This window comes from Uloborus diversus, chromosome 4, assembly GCF_026930045.1.
Source record: "Uloborus diversus isolate 005 chromosome 4, Udiv.v.3.1, whole genome shotgun sequence".
Classification (NCBI taxonomy): domain Eukaryota; kingdom Metazoa; phylum Arthropoda; class Arachnida; order Araneae; family Uloboridae; genus Uloborus; species Uloborus diversus.
Genome location: NC_072734.1, coordinates 27,398,030 through 27,404,833, shown reverse-complemented (window position 1 = coordinate 27,404,833; position 6,804 = coordinate 27,398,030).

Here is a 6,804-nt window from a genome sequence, read left to right as displayed (position 1 = left end):
CCCCCTCCTTATTAATTTTTATTATAGAAATATTGTTGCCAGATGCTGAGATTCTTTTGGTCAAAAAAAAAAAAAAAAAAAAAAAAAATGGCGCTAAACGGTTTCATCCGAAATGTTTCCAAAATAAGTAGTAAAATTTGGCGATTGTTTGAAATCGTGCAAAAAGAAAAATTAATGGAAGTTTTTGTGCGGTTTATGGATTTGCCTAATTTAGTTGTTGAATTATTTTACACAGTATTTTTTTTTTTTAAGTATCTTTGAATGGCGATATTTTGTTTATATGGTGAAAGCTGAGAAACATTATTACGTAGTCTTTGGGCTCAAAAACAGCGACAGTGGTAAAAACTGCCAAATGCATCAGCTACTGAAATCTTTCTGAAAAAATTCTGGTGATATTTCTGCTGGTTGGTTGGATATAGTGAGCAACTGTCCAATCAGCATAAATAATAATAATAAACCATTAATTATATAAGTTCCGTTTAAAAGAAATGATCAGCCAAATCCATTTATTTTTAGCCAATCTTGTGGAAAAACGTTACTTTAAGATTTGACTTGAGAAAAGCCTCAGAAAGTCAGAAGAAACGCAAAAATATTCAACAATACAACAATTCTTGGGAGTTGAGATGACACACTAAATAATGACTTGGGTTGATGAAAGCCTTCGAACAGGGAACAAAAAAGCTCATTACTCGTTTTTTATACAACTTAGAAACTTCGAACAGATGCTATCTTCAGCAGAAAAATTGGCGCTTTCGATGGACATATAATGTTAATATGTGCACGTTTTTTTCCACCCCCATATTGGGGCATTTATGAGAAAATTGGGACTAAAATTGGAATAAAAAGGGAACTATCAGTCGGATTTTTTTCGAACTGGTCTATAAACCTTCCCAGTACCAAACTGAACAAACGGTGAAAGTTTCAGCCAAATCTGCCGGGTAGTTTCTAAGATCTTAGGGAACAAATTTACTAAACTCCATTTTTATATATATAGATAAAATTAATACGTAAGAATTTAAATTAATATTGTGACATGGTACAGTTATACTGTTACAGTTTTATTTAATTTTATACTCATTCTGGCAACTTTATTCAAAACTAGTTTTTCATTTATGTTAGTCCTTTATTTATTTTTGTTGATTTATAGCTGCTTTTTTTCATTTTGCTGTATCCTAATTTTATATTTTGGACATGGGCTGCAAAGTTTTGATAATTCTGTATTTTTTCCTATTTTTTATTAATTATGTTTTATTAATAAAGATAGTATTTTAAAACCAGTTGCTCATTCTTTTGTCACTAAAATAATTTTAATTAACTAAAGACATTAATGGACAGTATTCACCTGACGTCACTGCGGGTAAAAACCCTCACTGCAGTGCATTGTGGGAACTGTAGCAGACGAAAATCCGGAACTACAGTGTATAATAACACTTGCTTTTGTGTGGCTTATAAACTCTTCTTTCTATCTAAAAATGGGAGGTTTTTTTACGTTTTTAACTAAGAAACGTCGTAAAAGAATGATGAACGATTCATTTGATACGAAATACTCTCTTTATTATCGTATTTTCATGAGTTTAGGCCTCTTTGGTTCCTTATCAGAAACATGGTGAAAACTCGAATTCCCTGTTTATTTTCCCCATTTCTCGTCATTTCCCATGCATTCGTAAGTCTTTTTAAGCCCTAAACATGTTCATTATGCGCATGAAGTCCAGTAATCCTTAAAAAAAACGAGTTTTTTTAGCACTACTGACACTACGTAATTGGTCAAAATACCCGCAGACGGACAGCTGAAAGCTTAAAATATAATTGTATTGTGTATTATTTTTTTATTTCTTAGGTGAGCAAAAAATACATTCATTATCAATTTGTGCGGGAAAAGTAAAATACGCGAAATTTTCGCCAGAGTAATAGGAGTCTTTTTTCCCCTTTCTCACCACCCAACATGGCCGCCGCTCTCTCACAGTTACTTCAAACGCGATAATGGGTCACTGGGGTCAACGCCCCCTATATCTGGAAGCCTGCTTACGGGGGTGAGCTGGAGAAGGTCACGCAGCAATGGAAACTATGCTTCTGGAGAAAACGTTTATATTTTCCTTGACTATTTAAATTACAACCCGGGAATAGAAACAGTGCAACGCTGTGATGTACATCGTAGATTAGTATGAAAACGCACAGAGCTTGGTTTTTAATTAGTTGCTGACTCTGGAGTTTTTTAGGCTATTGTATGGGGGAGTGAAATGAACACTTTCATTACCCCCTTTTTTAGGAAAAAAACCTTCATTTTTCAATTTATTTAATAATTTCATGATTACTGATGCTTTTTAACAAATGAAAAGAGTCCGTTAAATCAAACGGTGCTCTATGAGAATTTATGGGTGTTATAAAGTTATAGAGCACCACCTATCTGCAAATGTATGTATTATGAAGTATTTGTGCCTGAATGTTAATTTTTGCATATTAGTTTTGATTGTGAGTTTTTAATAACTAAATAATTATAGCGTTAGCTCTCGTTTGACCGCATGCGTAGCATAAATGGTAAAAAAAAAAATTTATGCGTTATCATTCTATACAAATAAAAATTATTGTTCTTAAAATATTGTCTTTATTTGAGTATCTCATTCATTAGTTAGTTAAAAACATAACATATGCTAAATATTATACTTTTTTTTTTTTTCAAATTTATTCCAGATCTACAAGAAAGAATTATTTGTATAAAATGTACCTTGTAAAAATACATTAATACGTACAAATACAAATTGTCTTTAATTTAAACAATTAAAACCTTTTTGCGCTTGCTCACAGATAAGTTATTTAAAACATAATATGAGGAATTGTTATGACTTTACTATTTTCCTCTTGAAGTAATTATAGCATTTTGCCAAAGCTGCAAAGTTCCAACTCAAATGTCTTAAGCTAGTTGCGTATTTTTGACATTTATAGCGAAGAAAGTGTGTGTACCAAATTAGATCAAGTTGAAAAATCAGAAATAATTATTTATTTAAAAAAAAAATAAGCAACCTTAAAAGAAAACAAGAATTTTTCCAAATATTTTCTATTTATTTACAAACCTGCATAAAAAATATTACTGCTCGAAGTTATTTCTGCTCTAAGAAATCCTTTATCTATTTGAAATTCAGAGAACACGTAAACGTAAAAGGTTTTAGTTTTCAGCCCTGGAAAACGCACTATAAAATCAGTGCAATAATTGATTTTGAGAGGTGGATTTTGGAGGTTTTTTATCATCAGGTCCCAGTTTTTCCGTACACTAATAATATTAATTTAACCTGGATGAAAAGTTTGTTATTTATGAATTTCCCGCATTTTACTTTTTCCCTTGGCAGTTAAAAAAAAGAGAATTTTTTTTTTTAAATTAAGAAATGTGTTTCCCTCTGTGCATTTTTAAACATAATCCACTCTGTTGAAAGTTAATCCATGAAAACAGAAACGTTTCTGCTTCATCCGTAGCTGATCTTATGGACTTTTCGGCCGCCAATGAAGATGAACAAGAAGAGGAAACACAACTCGTCTCTTCTTTCAATACTGCATTTAATAGCTTAATAATAGTGAAAGACTATTTTCTTTATCATAAAGATCAGGAAAAAACTTTGCAAAGTGTTTCAATCCTGGAAGATGCTGTATTTACTTTGGATTCAATAACTCATTATTACTGACTACTTTCAACCTAAACGCCCAAATTCGTTACTTAATGTGTTAGAATGTTTTAAACTGGTGTGTACAATAATGTTCTTTTAGTAACATATCGCATTTTTACATTTTATAAGCGTTAACGTAGCAACCTTTATTACTATTTTTGTTTCCTTATCTGATTTTTGCTTTTTATACATTTCTCGTATTTTACGTTTTTCCATATTTCATGTTTTTGGATTTGAATTGATGTTTTCCCATATTTTATATTTGATTCAGTCCTCTGAGAAACGTGAAATCGTGGTTTCTCTGTAGTTCAAAATCATTTCTGTTTTTAGTAAAAAATATAAATTAAATCAGTCGTATGTCACACGCAAGGTTTATTTATTGCAATTGATACCCTCGAACAATATTTTCTGGCAATGTCGACAAACTTAGAACAGCTTTATACTAGAATGATTTCGAAAAGGAAATCAGAAATTTCAAACGTTTAATGATTTTCTAATTTCATTGTTTTATGAACAGAATGGTTATTTAACTTTTTATATAAAATTTTGTATGAGTTTCAAAAATTTCTTTCTCATATGTATCTTCTTTAAAGCCAAACGGGTCCGAAAATTGTTATTTTCAGGTTACTACTGCATTGCATGTAGAATAATGCTCCGCATTAAGCCATAACAACGCAAATCTGTTTTAAAAAATCCTCTATATTTATTGATGAATGTTTCAAAAGCCCCAATTCTCGGAAACAGTGAACAAACGTTTTTAGGCTCTCCTGCAAAGTAGTGAAACTCTGACATACGTTAGTCTGGAGCATGTCAAATTTGATGACCAATTTCTTTGATAAAAAAGCAATTTACCCCCGTTCTACCGTTACGAGTTATTTTTTTAACTTACTATGTTGGTATTCGTAAATAGCGAAGATAAACAAAAACATCTGCCACGACTGCAGTCGCAGGTGGTCGCAGCTAAAATGTTGTTGTTCATTTACAGGAAGGATTAAACTATTGATATATGTAAATTTTAGCCCACCGGAAGCCGCCGATAAAAGTATATTCCACAATACTTTTCATTATATTTTCAAGAAAATGTTTTTTTATTTCAGGTAGTTTTCAATTTTGATGAATTTTTAATTACGATGTAATATGCATCCTGTAAGTGTAAAAAATCAATTAGAAATTATTTTTATTAAATTTTAGACCTCCTTATTGAACGAATGAATTAAAACTGAAGTATAAGGCGTACGTCCGAAAAAAGTAAAAACACAATTGTTCAACAATCTCGGCTTATTTTTGTATAAACGAATTTTTTTTTTCAAAAAACTCTTATGGAGTAAGTTACTACAACTCAAGGGCTAAGTAATTACGGCATGAAATATTTTTTACCTTAAAACTTAAAAATTGCTATTTTTTCCGCCCTTGAACCACTGTGCGCCGTCCTGGCAATCTGAAAAATAAGAGCAACATGAAATTTGGTCCAATGAATATAATAAGCCACTCGTGATTGTCTAAAAAATCCCGACATTAAACAAAAAAAAATTTTTTTTAACAAAAAGGGAATATAATTGTTTAAAAAATATTATTTGATTAGAATTCCCCCCCCCCCAAAAAAAAATCCATTTATTTAATGATATTTGGGGGATGGAAGAGGTTCTTAAAACAAAACAAGCCCCCCCCCCCGTGCCTTTTAAAAATAAATAGATTTTGAGCTTATAAATAGCATTTGCTTAATCTTTTCAACCGTTAATATTGCCCCCTGATAACAAGAATCAAAATAAATTTATACCTATTAACAGACTTCGTCAATTCTCATACATGCCCTTAAGAGCTCACTCACTGACGTCATAAAATCTCTGAAAATCTTGATTTTTCAAAACTTTATAACTCAGTCAATTTTGGTGGTAAATTTTGGTCGTAGAAGAGTGATTTTTTTAGTTGTAAATGTTAGTGTGTCCGAAATGTTTTACTAAATATCATTGCTAGGACTGGGGGACTGTATAAAAAGTTAAATTTTGTAACTTTTTCAAAATTGGATTTTTTGACAAAAATGTCATGAATTTTGAGTCCTTGCGCAATTTAAAGATTTTTTTTTTTTTTCAAAATGGAACTATACGCTTATCTCTAACGGTTAGGAATCTCCAACGGTTTAGGTCCACTTTTAGAATGGACAGCCTATATTAATTGAATGCAACTGCATAAAGACGATCAAAATATTTTTGCACGAGGGCGCCAATCAGGCTTGGCGCGGGCCTGCTCATGGTACATACAGTCGGATCCCGCTATTACACGAGTTTTTCCTTAAAGTAATGAATTTTTTTTATTGCTAATGCAAATTGCTCGCCAGCAACATGAAATTTTTTTGGAAAGGAACGGCGGAGCGTTAGAATGTTCTTCACTGACACTAAAAATATTGGTTTTGTGCGAGGACTTTCATCCCTTTAGCATCACTGAAAGCGGAAGTTAAAACACTGTATTAGTCTAAACCTAAGCAACACTTTGCTTTAGTTTATACAAATAACCGCTCCGATTCTTAATGTTTTTTTTTTTTTTTTAATTTTACATAAGAACGTTGATAAAATAGAAGGGTTCCCAAACCCGCTTTTTCATCTAAAGTTGGCGAAAGTGGAAAGAAAATGAGAAAGTTTCTGACCATTAGTTAGATCCAAGAAAAGGAAATCCGTAAAACCTCAGAACTAGGGCTGGGCGATGTACCGATATATAACTATTACCACGGTAACGATATTTAGATTTCTATCCGTCCGATATATCGGTTGAAACGGAAATACGGGACATAATTACGGAGAAATTGAAATATTGACTCAAAAATATATAACTTTTTATAGTTCTGTATGATGGATGAGTGCTTGAAATTTCAAGAAGTTAACTGCATTCTTCTATCAGTTATTTTATTTTTAATTATAGTACAAGGGAAAATTAAAAGGGCCGCCGAAGTTCAAGGTGGGCCCATTGTCAGATTGGTCTCCAGATCCCATCCCCCTAAAAAGTTTTCTTCAAGAGCGGGGCCCTTCTCCGCGCCCCTAGTTTCTGACAAGGTTGATATGGCCTCTCGTGGGCCCTGAAAAGAATGCGTGTTGATTAAAAAAGCATCTTAATGTAACAATTAAACATTAACCAATGTAGGTATCAACACGGTTCATAA